The sequence below is a fragment of the Leucoraja erinacea genome, unplaced genomic scaffold, assembly GCF_028641065.1.
Source record: "Leucoraja erinacea ecotype New England unplaced genomic scaffold, Leri_hhj_1 Leri_158S, whole genome shotgun sequence".
NCBI lineage: Eukaryota > Metazoa > Chordata > Chondrichthyes > Rajiformes > Rajidae > Leucoraja > Leucoraja erinaceus.
In genome coordinates, this window is record NW_026575880.1 from 10,739 (window position 1) to 32,600 (window position 21,862).

The following is a 21,862-nucleotide window of genomic DNA, read 5'->3' on the forward strand; positions in this document are numbered from 1 at the left end:
TTGCCAAGAGACAACATAGTTGAATTGGCACAAACAAGCAACAAATTAATGGTCAACAAACTACCAACTATTCGACAAGTAACAGAGTAATTGGGAAAAATGGTAGCATTTCTGTCTACATGATGCAGACCTTAGTATCAAAAACAACATATAGGTTGTCATTGAGAATCTCATGAAGTTACCCACTGAAGTAATATCAGAAAGACAGTGGTGGGGTTACCAATTATACTGGGCATTAATTATATCTAAAAAATGTTCGGGTGAATTTTATGAGTTTTAAAGCACTTGCATGTATGGGTATAAATAGACTACACTATGGAGGTGGCCTATATTAACCATATGGGTAGCATAAAGTCGGTATCATATGACAAGTTGGTCAAAACAATTTGGCAATGGTATATCCAAAGATGTATTTGACTATCAACAACTTACCTGCCAGGTAAGCAAAATACAGTGACAGACACCAGGTCACATAAAAATTAAGGACAACATCAATTAGATGTTTTCATGTAAATTTTTAACAAAACTATCAAGCTATATGACGCAACAGATATTAATGCATTTCATTGTCTCTGTACTGCACACTGACAATGACAATTAAAATTGAAGGTGAATCTGATATCGATTATTTGCATCAACGCTATATCACCAGGTGTTTGGGGATGTCCTATGTATGTCGCGGGGGAAACCAGACCCTGGGGCAGTGGAATCTTCATTGAAAATTTCTCTGGGACAGATAGTTACCAGCAGAAAGCTCGTCAGCTATATATATTAACTTTTCTGACCTATAGGTCATGTTGTCATTCAACAATGTATTTATAATATTGATAGACAAATGTGTTTCACGCTGCATTGGTGAAATTAATTCTATGTATTTTTCCCTTCTGCCTCACCAATCGAGGACAACGCACAGTACAAAAGGATGCTGCTTCAGGTATTTGATAGTACCTGACGGACTTACGCAGCCATTGTTCACTATACGCCATGACATGGTTGTTGAAACTTGGATGGTATTTCCCAGTACCCAGAATTATTAACAATCGGAGCCGGGCACAAGTCAACTGTGCCATGGGAAAATTAAGCTCCTGAGTTGCAGATTCTGCACAAGCCTCATCTGGGACTGGGATTGTTATACTGAACCATCGACACCATGTCAGCATCCTTCTGAACATCCACTGGACTACAACACTTGTCCAGCATCAAGAGAAGTACTGCAAGGATACAGGGATAACCTACTCATCCGATACAGTTACTATGAACTGGAATTCCTGGAGAACCTTCATCACGATGAAGGATTCGGCTACACTACCATCAACACAGCTAGAATTGCCCTGCCTGTTGTTTCAAAACAGCTACAGGACAACAGGCCATGGGGTCACTGGCTGGTGGTAAATTTGAAGGGTATTAAAACTCTAAACCCCTAGACCAGGTACACCCATATATGGGATGTCATAGTGGTTAATCATACTTCAGGGGATACCCACCAGCCAGAGCCCTAAACCTGAACCTTCTATGCACTAAACACATATGTTGAAGGCACACGGAGCAGCACAGAGGGTCCAGTCACTACTCCTATTTACAACTGGACACCATGCTCATAGCTTCAGACAAGATCTCTATCATTGTCCAGGGAATGGTCAAACCAGACCAGGAACACCTTATCCAGTCATAAAACCCGGGCTTACCCGCCAAGAAACACGGTAATGTGCCATGACGCTATTACCTTACATAGACACAACATAATTATTCGAGGGAGATGAAAAGCCTTGTGGGTTGGTCACAAAAAACCTTGTGGTCGGGTAACAAGCCTTTTTTGAGATGGCTCAAGCAGGTATTAAAGCTCCTGGGATAAAACTAACATGTACAAAGTTTTCATTCCACAGGACAAGCTTCCACGTCAACGGCAAAAGAATGGACGTGCCTGTAAACCACATCCTGGCTACAGCAGAATGGTGGGGGTAAAACGTTCAGAGAAATAATTTATTATAAACTGTTGACAAAACCTGTTTTTATTTGCAGGAAAGATTCCAATCTGCAAATATTTAAATTAGCCAAGGGGAGCATTTAAATTTCTTCAGTGTTATTGTAAAAATACCATTGTTTTTCTATAAACAGATTCATTGGTTGATTATGATAACACGCTTCCTCCCTCAAAGGCTTCGGCAGCGAGTGATATAAAGCTGTTACACGGTTTGAAATCACAGAAGCTTTGAAATCTTCACGTAGTCACTCACGTGACTCCGAAGTAAAATAGTAAGATTAAACGAGAACTTACCAGTTTGAAGTTTGATCTGTATTTTATGAGGAGTTACGATGAGGGATTACGTGCCCTCCGCTCCCACCCTCATTACATGGATCAAACTGATAAATTGATGTCTCTTTGTCTTTACTATGTTACTTCAAATACTTGTGTCTATCTGTGATTCCACACCGCTGCTTTGAAGTATGCCGCAATGCGTCCTGGGGCGGGCTTCTTCACGTAATCCCTCATCGTAACTCCTCATAAAATACAGATCAAACTTCAAACTGGTAAGTTCTCGTTTAATCTTACTATTATATGGTAAAGAAAGGATCACTCCCTAAGTGTTCGTAGTTTTTACTATGTTCTTGTTTCTATATTTGTTTTGTATAAATCTCAAAAAGAGGCAATTCAAGACAAACATACGTGGATGATGTATACATATAGCATTATACCTGAAACCCGTTTTATGGAAATGTGTTTGCTGTGGAATGCCGATAAAAGAGTATATTAAGAAAAAGCAAGGAGAAATGCAGAATGTCGGACCATTTTAAAAGTTTGATAGAGAGTTCAAGGCGTGCATGTTTCTGTTAGATTGAGGGGCCAAGGCAGGTGGGAGTACAAGATTGTGCGTGACAAGAGAAATTGAGGCTGTGGAAATGAAAAATGAGGCATGGGGCTCACAGATAGATGGGACGCAAAAGGTTGTTTCCAGTAGAGTCGAGAACCAGAGCGCACAGATGCAGAATTAAAGGCGTGCTTTTAGAATGGAGATAAGGAAGAATTTATTTTGCCAGAGGTTGGTGAATCTGGAATTCATTGCCACAGACGGCTGTGGAGGACAATATTGGGTATTGTTAAAGTGGAGATTAATGGGTTCCTGATTAGGATGGGCGTCAAAGGTAGGAGAATGGGATTGAGAGGAAAAGATAGATCAGCCATGATTGGAATGCGGAGTAGACTCGATGGGTGAATGGTCTAATTCTGCTTCCATGTCTTATGGTGTAGACAGCTGGGAACAGCTGGAGGAATTTAGGGAATTGTGGAACATACTGAAGAAGGAATAAGGACGGAAGGGGGAAAGAGATAGCTCCGACAGGTTAAGCTTTCAGAGATTTTAACAGTATATTAAGGGGGAAAGGGCTAACTGGGGGAGAATGGGGCAGAGCAGCCATTCATGTGTGGAGCTACAGGAGATGGCCAATGTATTACAGTTGGGATGTTATGTTACATGAAGTATAAGATATTGTGGAGGCTGCTCTTGGAGCATTGTGTCACCCTGCTACAGGAAAGATGTTATTCAGCTGGAAAGAGTGCAGGGTAGATTTACGAGGATGTTGCCAGGGCTTGAGTGCCTGAAATATTGGAGAGGTTGGATAGGCTGGGACCTTATTGCTTCGATCGCAGGAGGCTGTGAGGTGATCGTAGAGGTGTATCAGATCATGAGGGGAATAGATAGGGTGAATGGACAGTATTTTAACCAGGATAGGGGAATCAAGAATCAGACGACATTGGTTTAAGGTGTGAGATGAAATATTTAATAGGAACCTGAGTGGCAACTTTTAAACACCATAGGGTGAAAAATATTGAAGAGAGAACACTCGTCATTCCTGTACAAGCGATCATAGCTGACAGTAACCTGCAAGACTATATAAATGCTATTGAAAATCCTTGGGTAAAATATGGAAACAATTATAACAGCGTATAATTAAGAGGACGACATTACAATCCTTAAATGGTGCGCATATGACACAGACTTTGCTCCTAATCAATTAGATAGTAGGTTTAAAGAGTGGACAGTTAAAGGCATAACTGCTCTTTGAAACATAATGAAAGAAGGAATACTGTTAAATTTTGAAATGCTTAAAGAAAAATTCATGTTAGAAAAACAAGGCTTCTGTCGATACTTACAGATGCGGAACTATGTAATAAAAATGTTAAAAATAAAACGTAGTCGAGTATAGGTTTGATGGGATTATTTAGGGAAGTGTATAACTCAAATACTGGTAGTAAAATTACTTCATGTATGTATAAAGGGTTATTGATCCTCAAATCACACTCAATCTGAAATATAAAAATGAAATGAGAGAAGGAAGGAGGGATAATCGTATCCGAGGAAGAATGGACAGCAATATGGAGGTAGCAATGGAAATGTACCAGCTCACATAACTGGAGGGAGTTTAGTTGGAAAAGCCTGGTACGGTATTTTATTGCACCTTCTCAGAAATCCCATTACGGTGGGGACTCTCCAGTTTTTTGGAGCGAATGTGGAAATTTAAAGGCAGATCATTACCATATTCTCTGGGATTGCCCTGTTTTTTGGAAAGAGTTACATGATACAAGACATTTTTAGATGTCAAGTGTCCCTGGAGAGTATAACCATGTTTTTTGGACTCATTCCTGAAGACTGGCAGGAAAAAGACAAATATTTAATGAATATATTGATGGTAGCTGGTAAAAAAGCTGTCACAAAGCAATGGTTATCACAGGAGAGCCTAACTGAATGCATGGATGGACATCACAATGGATATTTATTAAATGGAGAAAATAACAACATATGTTAACATTAAACTGGATGTCACGTTGGGAAAATTGTGTTAACTATGTAACGCCTCGTAGGCCAGACTTTATTTTTCACAAATGTTGGATTATATGGTAAAGAAAGGATCACTCCCTAAGTGTTCATAGTTTTTACTGTGTTCTTGTTTCTATATTTGTTCTGTACAAATCTCAAAAAGAGGCAATTCAAGACAAACATACGTGGATGATGTATACATATAGCATTATACCTGAAACCCGTTTTATGGAAATGTGTTTGCTGTGGAATGCCGATAAAAGAGTATATTAAGAAAAAGCAAGGAGAAATGCAGAATGTCGGACCATTTTAAAAGTTTGATAGAGAGTTCACGGCATGCATGTTTCTGTTAGATTGAGGGGCCAAGGCATGTGGAAGTACAAGATTGTGCGTGACAAGAGAAATTGAGGCTGTGGAAATGAAAAATGAGGCATGGGGCTCCCAGATAGATGGGACGCAAAAGGTTGTTTCCAGTAGAGTCGAGAACCAGAGCGCACAGATGCAGAATTAAAGGCGTGCTTTTAGAATGGAGATAAGGAAACATTTATTTTGCCAGAGGTTGGTGAATCTGGAATTCATTGCCACAGACGGCTGTGGAGGACGACAAAGTGGAGATTAATGAGTTCCTGATTAGGATGGGCATCAAAAGTTATGGGGCAAAGATAGGAGAATGGGATTGAGAGGGAAAGATAGATCAGCCATGATTGGAATACGTAGTAGACTCGACGGGTGAATGGTCTAATTCTGCTTCCATGTCTTATGGTGTAAACAGCTGGGAACAACTGGAGGAGTTTAGGGATTTGAAGAACATACTGGAGAAGGAATAAGGACAGCAGGAAGGGGGAGAAAGACAGCTCCGCCATATGAGATTTCAGAGATTTTAACAGTATTATTTAGGTGAAAGGGGCTAACTAGGAGATAATGGGGCCGAGCAGCCATTCATGTGTGGAGCTACAGGAGATGGCCAATGTATTACAGTTGGGATGTTATGTTACATGTTGCATAAGATATTGGGGAGGCTGCTCTTGGAGCACTGTGTCACCCTGCTACAGGAAAGATGTTATTAAGCTGTAAAGAGTGCAGGGTAGATTTAAGAGGATGTTGGCCTGATCTATTGAAGAGGTTTGATAGGCTGGGACCATATTCCTTGGATCGCAGGAGGCTGTGCGGTGATCTTATAGATGTATCAGATCATGAAGGGAATAGATAGGGTGAATGGACAGTATTTTAACCAGGATAGGGGAATCAAGAATCAGACGACATTGGTTTAAGGTGTGAGAGGAAATATTTAATAGGAACCTGAGGGGCAAATTTTAAACACAGAGTCGTCACCATACGGTGAAGGTGTGGAGTCAGGGGTCATCACATCCAGTTACATTTACATGTGTATGTGTGGCTGTACATGATCCATACCCTCCATTCCCTTTGCCTATCCAAAATCCACTTAAACGCCATTATCGTATCTGCCTCCACCACAACCCCTGGCAGCGCGTTCCAGGCACCCCCCCCCCCCCCCCCCCCCCCCCCCCTCTGTGTAAAAAAACCTGTCCCACATATCCCCTCTAAATGTTGCCCCTCTCACCATAGATGAAGAAAGATTCTAGAGGACGAAAGAGGCGACCGTGGCTGACAAGGTAAGTCAAGGACAGTATAAAACTAAATTTGAGAACGAGTATAACAGTAAGGATTAGTTTGAGCCAGAGGATTGGGAAGCTTTCATAGAACAACAGCAGGTAACTAACAAGGCAATACGGGGAGAAAAGATGAAATACAAAGGCAAGCTAGCCAATAATATAAACAGGGATATATAGCAAGAGTTTCTTCAGTTATATATAAATTAAGAAGGTGGTAAGAGTGGACATTGGACTGCTGGAAATGTTGCAGGAGAAGTAATAATGGGGAATAAAGAAATGGCAGAGAAGTTGAATATGCTCTCTCATCTGGGAAATTCCCACCCTTGGTTAAATGTTCTGAAGGGGAATTTACACATGAAATTGGTCGAACCTGCCGATAATGTTGGAAATGTGTCAACCTCGATAACGATCAGCACGGAATCACCTCAAGGCTGCGAGTTCAGCCCCCTGTTGTACTCACTCTATACTCATGACTGCGAACTCCATCATCAAGTTCGCTGACGACACAACTGTTGTGGGGCGTATCACTGATGGGGATGTGTCGGAGCATAGAAGAGAGAGCGAGTGACTGTCCATATGGTGCCAGCACAATAACCTGGCCCTCAACACCAGCAAAACCAAGGAACTAATTTTGGACTTTGGAAGGAGTAGGATGGGGACCCACAGTCCCGTTTATATCAACGGGTCAATAGTTGAAAGGGTCAAGAGCTTCAAATTCCTGTGCGTGCACATCTCTGAAGATCTTTCCTGGTCCGAGAACATTGATGCAACTATTAAGAAAGCACATTAGCGCTTCTACTTTCTGAGAAGATTACGGAGAGATGGTTTCTCAAGTAGGACTCTCTCTAACTTCTACAGGTGCACCGTAGAGAGCATGCTGACCGGTTGCATCGTGGCTTGGTTTGGCAACTTGAGCGCCCTGGAGCGGAAAAGACTAACAAAGTAGTAAACACTGCCCAATCCATCATCGGCTCTGACCTTCCTTCCATCGAGGGGATCTATCACAGTCGCTGCCTCAAAGTTGAGATTAATGGGTTCCTGATTAGGATGAGCCTCAAAGGTTATGGGGCAAAGATAGGAGAATGGGATTGAGAGGGACAGATAGATCAGCCATGATCGGAATGTGGAGTAGATTTGACGGGTGAATGGCCTAATTCTGCAGTATCATCAAGGACCCACACCATCCTGGCCACACAATCATCTCCCCGCTACCTTCAGGTTGAAGGTACAGGAGCCTGAATACTGCAATGACCAGGTTCAGGAATAGATGCTTCCCCCCAGCCATCAGACTATTAAACTCAACTGAAACAAATCTCTGAACATTAATAGTAAGATTAAACGAGAACTTACCAGTTTGACGTTTGATCTTTATTTTATGAGGAGGAACGTTGAGGGAATACGTGAAGAACCCCGCCAGGACGCATGCGTGTCATTCTTCAAAGCAGCGGTGTGGAATCACAGATAACTATAATGACTAAACATAGTAAGATTAGACAACAGATACCAGCAGACTATGATCAAGAGCGGGAGCGGAGGGCACGTATTCCCTCAACGTTCCTCCTCATAAAATAAAGATCAAACTTCAAACTGGTAAGTTCTCGTTTAATCTTACTATTTTACTTTGGTGTCACGTGAGGGACTTCATGAAGATTTTGAAGCCCCGTGATTCCATGCCGTGGAACGTCCATGCTTCACTACTGCCTTGATTGTGGGGAGAATAATGTTAACATCATAGATAACAATAAGATCTTGACTTAACAAAATGTATTAAAATTCAAATCATAACCCCTATTTGTGGGTAAATCATATTACAGAACTTAAAATTGTATCTGCAAATTTTCCAGGTTCTATGACCGGTTTATGATAAAATTGTTGGAATGTCCTTTCCGTAGACCATCCTGCTGTCCCGAGGATTTGGTCCATAGGAACATCCAAACATTTTGCTGCCGATGTAGCTGCAGCCCTGGTGGAGTGAGATTTAAAAATATTAGTGTCCACTCCTGCCTTCATTAAAACCTTTCAGCCATCGAGAGATGGTCTGAGTAGTCACTTTGTTATGTGGCTGTTTGTGGCTGATTAACAATGCCATTTCTTTCCCTCTGATGATCCTGGTTTTTTCTATGTATAGTTGTAAATGATTTATTACACAGAGGCGGTGATCCGTCGGGTAGGCCCTGAATTCTATTCTCTGCCCAGCTGTTCCTGGTCTGTTCTGTTTAATCAAGTCATGTATAATGAAAATCATGTTGCCTGATGAAATGGTCAAGTTGTCCAGCCTTAGTTTTTTGTAGCGACTGGACCCTTTGTGCCGTGACCAACGGCATCAGCATGACCACCTTCATAGTGAGTTTCTGCAGGGACAGAGTTGTTTCATGGTCAAAACTACACTCACATCCCAAATTTGGGTGTACCTGGTTTTAGGAGGATTGGTGTTGAAAAAACCCCTCATACGTTTGGTCACCAGGGGGTGAGTCCCTACAGAATGTCGCTCTGTTCCTTGCCACACGTAATTGGACAGTGCACTTCTGGCACAGTTGATAGCACTGTGGCCGAGTCCCTCATCAAAATGTAGACTGGCCAAAAATTCCAGAACAGACGGAATATGGTTGGATCTGGGGCTGAGGTTATTGTTGTGACAGTACTTCCCCCATTTCTTGATGTGCACCAAGTACTGTTTTTTGGTGGACTGTCTGTGGGCCGATGCAATCATGGCCATTGTTCGGGCCGTCAGTCCCATGTGTTGTAGAGGCGCCTTCAAACTCTACAAATGAACAAGTTAGTATATTTACGACAGGGGTGACTTTCCTGTGTTACTAGATTTACCAGTAATTTAGGTCCATGTTGAACCGTGATGCATGGTTCTAGTGCCATGTCTAGTATTACTGGGAACCATGGTTGAGTAGGCCATTCGGGTACTATGAGAATCCCAGATGCAGATTCCTGTTGGATTTTCCTCAGTACCCGACTGATGAGGCAGAAAGGAGGGAATGCATAAAAGAACAATTTCCCCCAATGCAGCAAAAATGCATCTGTAGCTGCTGCCCCAGGGTCTGGTACCCATGAAACATAACTTGGTACCTGGTGGTTTAGCCTGGATGCGAAAAGATCGATATCCGGTGTTCCATGTTGTGCTGTAATTTCAGTTTTTATCCAACATCCATTCAGTGTTTTCTTTGAATTTGCGTGACCTGGTGTCTGCCACTAAATTTAGTTTACCTGGTAAATAGGTAGCTGATATCCAAATATTCCTCTGGATGCACCATTCCCAAATTGTTTTGGCCAGATTGTCACAAGATGTCGATTTGTTTCCACTCATATGGTTGATATATGCTACCACGGTGGTGTTGTCTATTTGTAGTCTAACATGCTGGTGATTTAATCCCAAACAATACGACAAGGCCATGGAATGCACTAAACATTTCCAGGTAATTTATACCTTGCATTTCTAATAATGACGCTTCCTGAGCATTCCATCTCCCTCCACAGCTGGAGATGGAATTGGTAGCTCCCCAACCCAGTGCACTTGCATCAGTTTGTAGCACCATAGACGGGTTGCTAATGCTTAGTGGGTTGGAACAATCCTTGATATTGTATATCCACCATTTTAATTCTATAATGGCTGCTGTAGGTAGTTCCATTGGCCTGTCAAAATGGCCCCTATTAATTTTGAGTGCTCTAATTTTAACTCTCTGTAAATTTTGATAATGTAAGGATCCAAATTGTGTGGCTGGTAATGCGGCCACTATTTTCCCAATTATCCTGGCTACCAGTCTGATGGATAGTTTAGTGATGTCAATGATTTCGCTGCAAGCCTCTATTAAGGCTGTAACCTTTTCTTTTGGCAAAGTCACTGACATGTGAACTGAGTTAATGGTGAACCCCAGATAATCCATTGTGATTGAAGGCGTTAATTTAGATTTAACTGGATGGATGATAAACCCCAGTTTTTCAAATAATAATTTTGTGGCTGTTACCGTTTGTTTAGCCAATTCCAAAGTTTTGCCCACAATAAGTATGTCATCTAGATATGCCATTACCATGTGTTTTTGTTTCCGCAGAAACGCTAGCGCTGGTTTCAAAATTTTAGTGAACAGCCTGGAAGCTGATGTTAGCTCATTAGGTAGTGCCCTATACTGGCAGAGCTGACCCATCCAGTTGAATTTTAAATAACATCTGTGGTCACCTCTTATGGGTACTGTATAGTAAGCATCTTCTAAATCGATGCTTGCCATGTAGTAACATTTGGAAATCAATTGCTTAGCAGTAACAAAGGTTTCCATCTTGAAAGTACAGAGGAGATTTACTAGAATGTTGCCTGGGTTTCAACAACTAAGTTACAGAGAAAGGTTGAATGTTAGGTCTTTATTCTCTGGAGCGCAGAAGGTTAAGTGGGGACTTGATAGAGGTCTTTAAAATGATGAGAGGGATAGACAGAGTTGATGTGGATCAGCTTTTCCCTTTGAGAATAGGGAAGATTCAAACAAGAGGACATGACTTCAGAATTGAGGGACAGAAGTTTAGGGGTAACATGAGGGGGAACGTCTTTACTCAGAGAGTGGTAGCGGTGTGGAATGAGCTTCCAGTGGAAGTGGTGGAGGCAGGTTCGTTGGTATCATTTAAAAATAAATTGGATAGGCATATGGATGAGAAGGGAATGGAGGGTTATGGTATGATTGCAGGCAGGTGGGACTAAGGGAAAAAAGTTGTTCAGCACAGACTTGTAGGGCCGAGATGGCCTGTTTCCGTGCTGTAATTGTTATATGGTTATATGTTATATGGAAATGAATATATTGTACGAAAGTATTCAAATTAGTTAAATCTATGATGATGCGGCAACCACCATCTTTCTTGTTTTTGATAAAGATATTGGACACGAATTCCTGTGATTCGTGTTGGGTTTTCTCAATTACTCCTTTTTTTATAAAGCCGCTGTAGTTCAGCATGTGCTTTTGATTTTTCTTTGCCTGCAAGCACAAACATTCGGTTCGGTACATGCTGAATTGGAGGATTATGTTTTTGTATAAATTCTATGGTATAACCCTGGATACTGCTTAAAATATAAGTGTCTTTAGTTAACTTATTCCATGCATCCTGATAGAAGTGTAATCTCCCACCAACCTCCATGCTCCCTTCAATTCGTAAGGACCTAGACCCACCTACCTCCATGGTTACCAGTGGTAGGTTTGTTACTTTTTCAGCATCCTCCGTGGACGTTGAGGCGCCGGTGTCTGGGTCTGTAGTTGGGTCGGTGTTGAGGGTTAGCGCATTTTCCAGGAAGGCCGGTCTGGGCCATGGCCTAAAAAAGACCGATGTTGAGTGTTCCTGGCCTTCGAGCTTTCACCAGTTTGTCTTGGCCGACTGGTGGTGCGTAGGGGTGCTGTTTCTGGCCGAAGTAGTTTTTGGACGTTGCTTTAATGAGCCTCAGGGTTTTAGCCTCTTCGTCAAGTTCTTTTACCTGTTTGGATAAGTCACCTCCAAATATTAATATTGGTGGTTTGGAGGTTCCGGGTTGCACAGGCCTGCAAATTTGGGGTCTAAAGCCGGTTGGATGGCACTCTTCCTAATACTATTTAACTCGTATTGGGAGTTTACAAAATAAAGCCAGTGCATCCTGGTGATCTTGTGTCATGTCTTGTTCGTTTAATGTGTGGGCGAAAGCCGTAATTCCCGCTGTTAGGACTTTCAGACCTTTTTGTAGTTTCAAGTCCCTGGCTCTGATTGATGCTCCGACATGTTTCCAGTGGCACTGGTTGACACTGGGAACATTTAGTGATTTGCAGTTCTCTGGTGGTAAGTGTCTTGCTGTGGTGTCCAATAATGCCTGTCCTTATAGCTGGTTGAATGACATGTAGTCGATACTTGCAGCTATTTTAGGCTCCAGATTTTGGCCAGTTTGGTCGGGTTGAATGAACTGGGACACCATATCCAAAAGGTTTTCTTGCACCCCATGCACACTAGGGGTGTGTTCTGCACACCCCTCTTCAGGGTCAGCCCAGAATTGACCCCTGTACTCCCCTCTGATGAGGGAGAAACAGTGTGCAGCCCTACAAGAGGTACTGCTGTAGGACTTACTAGCTGCGCACTGTGACTAGGCTCCCTCTCCCGGAGCCTGCCACTTTGGAGTATTTGCTCCAACAGCCGCTCCAACTGGCTCCTATGCTCATGGGCACTGGTCACGACTGTTCCTCAAGCCGCTCCAACGGGCTCCAATGCTCTCGGACACTGGCCGCTCGCAGCTGTTCAAAGTCGGACTCATCGGAGTCAACAACTCTGTCAGTTTTTTGCTTCGCTTTACCGCCCGGCCGCGGTGTTGATTTGGCCGGTGCGGGAGCGAAGTCGGGCACAGCTGTTCCTATTACAGGAGATTGGTGTGCCGTTGGCTGCTGCTGGCTGCCCGCAACTCCGCGTTTCTCCCCCGCCAGCTTTTTCGCAGCCTTCTTGTTTCTCGTGGATCTGTCCATGCCTCCACCTGTGAAGTAAGTGTAGAGAACGCAGAGTCTCCTTACCTGCTGTTCCCGGCTTTTAAATTCTGCCGCTAAGGGGAACGTCGTTCCCCCTGCTGAGACTCGTTGCAATGCGTGTAGCGATATGACACGCATGCGTCCTGGCGGGGTTCTTCATGTAGTCACTCACGTGACTCCGAAGTAAAATTGGATAGGTATACGGATGGGAAAGGAATGGAAGGTTATGGTCTGAGTGCAGGTAGATGGGACTAGGGGATAATAAGTGTTCGGCACGGATTTGTAGGGCCGAGATGGCCTGTTTCTGTGCTGTAATTGTTATATGGTTATATGATAAGTAGGTACAGAGGGTGGTGTGTGGTAAAGGCTAGTGGACAGAATAGGCAGGTGAAAGGTGGAAAGTAAGGAAGGAGGAAAAGTGTAACTAGAGAGAGAGAGAGTGGGACCTCTCAGGAATCAAAATGGTCACCTCTGTGTGGAACCACAGAAGGGAAAGGTCCACAGAAGATTCAATTTTAATTGTCATTATCAGTGTACAGTCTTAAAAGTATTTCTCTGTATTTACCAAGGAGAAAGACAGTAGGATGGAGGAAATTGGAGCAGTCACTGGAAGTGTCTTTAGAGCAGTCAGTGTTGTAACAATAGGACGAGGAGATCAAGACCTTCATCGCCAAATGTGACATATGTAGGTCAGTGGACCCAAGGCAACAAAGAGAGACACTACATCCACATGACATGGCCAGCAGACCCTGGGCCAAGGTAGGAACGGACCTTTTCTCCTTTCACAATAAAGACTGTCTGATAACAGTGGATTATTATTCAAACTTTTGGGAGGTCGATTATCTACCTGACACTAAGAGCAACACAGTGATCAAAAAACTCAAGGCCCACTTTGCCCGACAGGGGATTCCGGACATTGTTATCTCGGATAACGGACCCCAGTATGCATCACAAGAGTTTCAGCACTTCAGCCAGAAGTGGGGTTTTGAACACCGTACATCGTCGCCGGGATACCCGCAGAGTAATGGGAAGGCGGAGTCAGCGGTAAAGACAGCCAAGCGCCTGATGCTGAAGGCTGCAGCAGCGAGACAGGATCCGTACTTGGCAATGCTGGATCATCGCAACACACCGAGCCAGGGCCTCAACACAAGCCCGGCACAGAGACTCCTAAGCAGGAGGACCAGGACCCTGCTTCCCACAAAGGACACTCTGCTGAAGCCAGAGGTAACACACGATGAACAGGGACTGAAATACAACAGACAGAGACAGGAAAAGTACTACAACCGCACAGCAAAAGACATGGACACTCTGAAAAGAGAGGACAGTGTGAGAGTACAGCCCTGTGATACACACAAGGGCTGGAGACCAGCGAGAGTGGTCCAACAGGTGAGCCATAGATCGTATGAGGTGGAGTTAGAGTCAGGAGGTGTTCTGAGACGAAATCGTCGCCACCTCAGACACAATCCCACCATGCTCACACCAACACAAAACACGCCCACACCAACAGTGACTGAGGCGGCCATACTGCCAGATGGCCCAGCAGAGAACCAAGGCACGGTCACCAGGTCAGGTCGACAAGTTATCAGACCCCGCTACCTGACAGACTATACTCAGTGATTAGAGTATGGACTATGAAAGGAAAATGTGTTGTTTATGCACTTGTGGGAAAAAACTGATGTTTTGAACTGTTGATTTATTATTGTTTATGTTGTTAGATCTGTTGTAAATGGGCAGAGCATATGGTACAAGTTCTCTGCACTAGAATACCTAAGGGGAAGAGACTTAACTTGAAAAAAAAGAAAAAGAAAGATGTAACAATAGGATTGTTTATTTAAGTACTGTTGTACGGGGGACTGTTTTACTGTTGTACGGGGGACTGTTTTAAAGGTGACACTGGGCTTGTGGCCAGTTGCAGATAAGGATACAGAGGCAGAGAGATGAACTGCACAAAGCCAATAAAGTTCAAGTAAGCAAAGCTGCTTTAATCGTCCATTATGTATCGTCCAGATAGAGACAGAACATAATGAAACAAGTGTTACTGTCGAAGAAGTACTGAAGGTACTGTCGTGTTTGAAGGTTGACAAATCTCCAGGGCCTGATCAGATATATCCGAGGATATTGCGGGAAACTAGAGAGAAAATTGCGGGTCGTCCTTAAATACATGAGAGGTGCCGGAAGACTGGAGGGTGGCAAATGTTGTGCCTCTTTTCAGGAAGGGCTGCAGGGAAAATACTGGGAACTATAGGCCGGCGAGCTTAACATCACTAGTTGGTAAGTTACTGGAGAGTATTCTGAGGGATAGGTTGTACAGGCATTGTACAGGATGGGCAAGGGCTGATTAGGGACAGTCAGCATTGTTTTGTACGTGGGAGGACGTGTCTCATAAATCTGATTGATTTTTTTTGAAGACGTGACCAAAATGGTTGATGAGGGCAGAACTGTAGATGTTGTGTACATGGACTTCAGTAAGATGTTCGATAAGGTTCCGCATGGTAGGCTGCTCTGGAAGGTTAGATCTCATTGGATCCAAGAATAGATCGCTGAATGGATAGCAAATTGGCTCCATGGAAGGAAGCAGAGGGCGATGGTGGAAGGTTGCTTCTCGAACTGGAGGCCTGTGGTGTGCCTCAGGGTTCGATGCTGGTCACATTACTGTTTGTCATCTACATCAATGATTTGGATAAGAACATACAGGGCAAGATTAGCAAGTTTGCTGATGATACAAATGTTAGTGGTTTTGCAGATAGTGAAGATGGTTGTGAATGATTGCAGCAGGATCTGGATCGATTGGCCAGGTGGGCGAAGGAATGGTTGCTGGAATTTAATACAGAGAAGTGTGAGGTGTTGCATTTTGGGACGTTGAACAAGGGCAGGACCTACACAATAAATGGTAGGCCTCTGGGTAGTGTTGTAGAGCAGGGGGATCTAGGAGTACAGGTGCAAGGATCCTTGAAGGTCGAGTCGCAGGTAGATAAGGTTGTCAAATAGGCTTTTGGCACTTTGGCCTTCATCAGTCATAGTTTGGAGTATAGATGTTGGGAGTTCATGTTGCAGTTGTATAAGACATTGGTGAGACCGCTTTTAGAATATTGTGTTCAGTTCTGGGCACTATGTTATAGGAAAGATATTGTCAAGCTTGAAAGCGTTCAGAAAAGATTTACAAGGATGTTAACAGGACTAAAGTGTGTGAGCTGTAGGGAGAGTTGCGTAGGCTGGGTCTATATTCCACGGAGTGCAGGATGATGAGGGGAGGTCTTATAGAGGCGTACACAATCATGAGAGGAACAGATCAGGTAGATGCACCGAGTCTTTTACCCAGAGTAGGGGAATCGAGAACCAGAGGACATAGGTTCAAGGTGAAGAGGCAAAGATGCACTAGGAATCCGAGGGGTAACCTTTTTACGCAAAGGGTGGTGGGAATATGGAACAAGCTGCCAGAGGAGGTAGTTGAGGCTGGGACTATCCCATCGTTTAAGAAACAGTTTGACATGTACATGGATAGGACAGGTTTGGAGGGATATGGACCAAGCACAGCAAGTGGGACTAGGGTAGCTGGGACATTGGTGCCTGGTGTGGGTGAGTTGGGCAGAAGGGCCTGTTTCAACACTGTATCACTCTATGACTGTGACTTTGAGAGTGTGGTCAGGGTGGTGTGGGTCCTTGCTGCTGACTACCTTTTTGAGGCAGCACCTCCTATAGATCACTTCACTGGTGGGGAGGTCAATCCCCTTGATAGATTGAGCAATGTCCACCATTCACTGTAATCTCCTTCATTGTTGGGCATTCGTGTTGCTGAACCAGGCCACGATGCAACCAGTCAATATAACCATATAATAACCATATAACAATTACAGCACGGAAACAGGCCATCTCGGCCCTACATGTCCGTGCCGAACAATTATTTCCCCCTAGTCCCATCTAAATGCACTCAGACCATAACCCTCCATTCCTTTTCCATCCATATACCTATCCAATTTATTTTTAAATGATAAAATCGAACCTGCCTCCACCACTTCCACTGGAAGCTCATTCCACACAGCAACCACTCTCTGAGTAAAGAAGATCCCCCTCATGTTACCCCTAAACTTCTGCCCCTTCATTCTGAAGTCATGTCCTCTTGTTTGAATCTTCACTACTCTCAATGGGAAAAGCTTATCCACGTCAACTCTGTCTTTCCCTCTCATCATTTTAAAGACGTCGATCAAGTCCCCCTTTAACCTTCTGCGCTCCAGAGAATAAAGACCTAACTTATTCCATCTTTCTCTGTAACTTAGTTGCTGAAACCCAGGCAACATTCTAGGAAATCTCCTCTGCACTCTCTCTATTTTGTTGACATCCTTCCTTTAATGGATCTGCGGAATAGTCTGATCTTTCCAACTTTCTGTACTGTCTGACTGTGTTTTGTTATTCAGATGATCCAGGCTGGCGGCATTTGCCTGAACGTCTGTTCAATGTGAGCATAAAATGTATTGAGCTGTTTGAGGAGGGATGCATTGTTGTCAGTGATACCAGCTGACTTTGCTTTGTAAAACATTTAGCCTGAAGCCTAGTCACAATCGATGGGTGTCTGTGTTGTTATTCTGGCAATCTAGCTTGGTTCAGAATTGCATCTTGGCATCCCTGATGTCTTTGGGAATGTTGACCGATTTTTCTTGGACAATTTGGGATTATCCAACTTGAATGCTACACTAACTTCACCTGAAAATGGACTTGTGGTTCATCAATGGTTTCCAGTTGGGGAAGCCTCCGATTGACTACTTTGACATGCATTCCTCTACACACTTGCTGATGAAGTTTGTGACACAATGGCATAATCGTTACGCTGGGCTGCAGAGTGCCCAAATACAGACCAGTTCACAGACTCCAATCAGTCACAAAGGATCTCATCTTTCTCCTCAGACATGAACTCGTGACATTTTGTACCTGATCCTCAAGCTTCAGTTTCCACAAGAAACTTCTTTCTCCATCTCCCACTCTCTTTCTCCCTCCCCTACTGTTCCCATCCATCCACCATCCCTCTGCTTCTATATTTCACTCCCCGACCAATGCTGTATCTCTAAAGTCTGAAGTATAAAAGGTTTTGCACCACCAGCATTGTGTATCTGTACTAACACTACTGTCACTTTTGTACCTGCAGAGTGCCCGCTTTTCACAAAACCCCTGACGGATGTCACTGCGGATGAAGGCAGCACCATCGTACTGCAGGGCACAGTTGTTGGTACAAGTCCAATCACCATCACCTGGTTACTAAATGGTGAGCTTGAGCCCTGGCACCAACTGCTGACACACATAGTGCAGCGTCACTTGTACAGAACAGACTGGCTCATGAAAAGGGTATAGAGGGATCAAGGTTAATATAAATGGATAATGGATACAGGATATGTGAAATGCTTTAGTCAGAAGTTTGATATGTTAAGTGACTGGAATTAGTTTTAGTTTAGTTTGGAGATACTGGATAGACACCTGGAAGTATGATGTTGTGGCGATCAGTGAAACGTGGTTGCAGGAGGGCTGTGATTGGAAACTAAATATTCCAGGATTTCGTTGCTTCAGGTGTGATAGAATTGGAGGGGCAAGAGGTGGAGGTGTTGCATTGCTAGTCAGGGAAGTTATTACAGCAGTGCTTTGGCAGGATAGATTGGAGGGCTCATCTAGGGAGGCTATTTGGGTGGAACTGAGAAGTGGGAAAGGTGTAGCAACACTTATAGGGGTGTATTATAGACCGCCAAACGGGGAACGAGAATTGGAAGAGCAAATATGTAAGGAGATAGCAGACATTTGTTCGGCATGGACTTGTAGGGCCGAGATGGCCTGTTTCCGTGCTGTAATTGTTATATGGTTATATGGTTATATGGTTATATTAGTAGTAAGCACAAGGTAGTGATTGCGGGAGATTTCAACTTTCCACACATAGACTGGGAAACACATTCTGTAAATGGGCTGGATGGGTTGGAGTTTGTAAAATGTGTGCAGGATAGTTTTTTGCAGCAATACCTTGAGGTACCTACTAGAGGAGGGGCAGTGCTGGACCTCCTGTTAGGAAATGAGATGGGACAGGTGGCGGAGGTATGTGTTGGGGAGCACTTCGGGTCCAGTGATCACAATACCATTAGTTTCAATATGATTATGGAGAGGGTCAGAACTGGACCTAGGGTTGAGATTTTTGATTGGAGAAAGGCTAACTTTGATGAGATGCGAGATGATTTAAAAGGAGTGAACTGGGACAATTTGTTTTATGGGAAAGATGTAGAAGAGAAATGGAGGATATTTAAAGGGGAAATTTTAAGAGTACAGAATCTTTATGTTCCTGTTCGGTTGAAAGGAAACAGTAAAAATTGGAAAGAGCCCTGGTTTTCAAGGGAAATTGGACATCTTGTGCGGAAAAAGAGGGAGATCTACAATAATTATAGGCAGCATGAAGTAAGTGAGGTGCTTGAGGAGTATAGGGAATGTAAAAAGAATCTTAAGAAAGAAATTAGAAAAGCTAAAAGAAGATATGACGTTGCATTGGCAAGCAACGTGAAAGTAAATCCAAAGGGTTTCTACAGCTATATTAATAGCAAAAGGATAACGAGGGATCAAATTGGTCCATTGGAGAGACAGGGTGGACAGTTATCTGCAGAGCCAAAAGTGATGGGGGAGATATTGAACATTTTTTTTCTTCGGTATTCACCAAGGAGAAGGATATTGAATTATGTGAGGTAAGGGAAACTAGTAGAGTAGCTATGGATACTATGAGGTTCAAAGTAAAAGAAGTACTGACACTTTTGAAAAATATAAAAGTGGATAAGTCTCCAGGTCCTGACAGGATATTCCCTAGGACATTGAGGGAAGTTAGTGTAGAAATAGCCGGGGCTATGACAGAAATATTTCAAATGTCATTAGAAACGGGAATAGTCCCCGAGGATTGGCGTACTGCGCATGTTGTTCCATTGTTTAAAAAGGGTTCTAAGAGTAAACCTAGCAATTTTACTTCGGAGTCACGTGAGTGACTTCGTGAAGAACCCGCTTCCACGCATGCGTGTCATATTGCTACACGCATTGCAACGAGTCACACAGGGGGGAACGACGTTCCCCAAGCGGGAGAATTTGAAAGTCGGGAACAGCAGGTAAGAGACTCTGCGTTCCTTTTTTCTACTTACCTTTTAGGTGGAGACATGGACCTGATCCATGAAGGCTGCGGAAAGCTGGCGGGGAGACCCGCGGAGTGCGAGCAGCCGGCAGGAGCAGCAACGGCACCAGTTTCCTGGAGGGGAAACCTGTGCCCGACTTCGCTCCCGCACCGGCAAAATTCACTTATCGGCCAGGCGGGAAGCAAAGCAAAGAGGTCCCGTATGCCAGTCTCAAGCGAGACTGGCTTGGAGCAGTCGCTAGCAGCCAGCGCCGAGGCTGCAGGACAGAGAGCAGGGACCAGCGCTGTAAGTACCGGGGGTACACAGGAGGGCTGGAAACGCTCAGCGAGTGCAGCGGCACTAATGGAGCAAAGGAACTGGGGACGTTCGGGCCGAAAACCTTCTTCAAAAGGTAAGCACCGGGGTTGGTCCAAGGGGTCCCTAGGAACAGCCGGGTTTTACCGACTGCGGAACTGCCACGAAGGACCAGCCCCGTGAACACCGGGGTCGGTCCGAGCGGCTCGAACCCGACACGCAGGGAACGACGTTCACCAGCGGGAGAATTAAAAGTCGGGAACAGCAGGTAAGAGACTCTGCGTTCCTTCCACTTACCCTTTAGGTGCAGACATGGACCGGGTCCAAGTAAGCTGCAGAAAGCCGGCGGGAGAACCGCGGAGTGCAGGCAGCCGGCAGGAGAGCAGCAACGGCAGCCGGCAGCGGCAGGAGCAGCGGCAGCGGCAGCGGCAGGAGCAGCAGCGGCAGCCGGCAGCGGCAGGAGCAGCAACGGCACATCGATTCCCGGAGAGGGAAAACACCTGTGCCTGACTTCGCTCCCGCACCAGGGGAAAATTCATTTCTCGGCCAGTCTTGCTTTGGAAGCGAGTCTGGCTTGAAGCAGCGCTAACGGCCAGCGCCGAGGCCAAGGACATTGCAGTGGAGTTGACTGGCTGCAATCGACTGCGAGGGACCAGTACTGTGAGTACCGGGGTCGGTCCCAGCGGGTTTTTTAGTTACAGAGATCGCTTCTTGGCCTTTTGGCTAAGATCAACTATAGTATCTGTTTATTATCATTTTTTATATCTGATACGTCCCTTATCTAAGGACCATATAAGCAGGAGTGCCCAGAACTGAGGGCATTGGAGTGGGGTTGACCGGCTGCAACGACCGCGAGGGACCAGTACCGTGAGTACCGGGGTCGGTCCCAGCGGTCTGAGATAAACGAGCAGCCAGGAGCGCTGAGAGCGTTGGAGCCGGGTTAAAGAAATGGGCTAGATGGAATCAGCTGTGCCAGATGTCCTCCACACCGGCCATATCCACCCCACGGAAGGAGGGACAAAGCTGGAGAAGGAGGACCGTGGAGCAGCGGGCAGCCAGCAGCAGCCAGCGGCACTTGGATCACCCGTAGTGGGATCAGCTGTGCCCGATGTCGGCCCCGCACCGGCCAGGTCCATGCGGCCGAGCGGTAAGGCTAGACACAAAACAAACAAGGTCGTGGACTCAGAAGGGTCCGACTTTGCATAACCGCCGGCGACCAGCGCCCGAGAGCGCTGGAGCGGGAAGAAGCGGTGTATGGAGCCTTGCTCCAACGTGATAAACCCACAGCAGTACCTCTTTGAGGGCTGCACAGTGCTTCTACCCCATCAGAGGGGAGCACTGTGGGTCAGTTCTGGGCTGACCTGCAAGAGGGGTCCGCAGAACAAAAGACAAGTGGGCAGGAGGTAAGCCCCACATGGGTACCCCGTGCGGGACCCTAGAGATCTCTAACTCTATAAAAAAGAGTAGGCAGGACCCTGATGGGCCAGAGCCTGGTAATACAGCGTCCCATGATCCTAACACAGCAG

General features: G+C 44.8%; 1 pseudogene; it reads left to right on the forward strand.

Annotated features, from left to right (window-relative positions):
- Positions 1-21,039: 21,039 nt before the first annotated feature.
- LOC129715998 (U2 spliceosomal RNA) lies at positions 21,040-21,144 on the forward strand (annotated as a pseudogene).
- Positions 21,145-21,862: the final 718 nt, after the last annotated feature.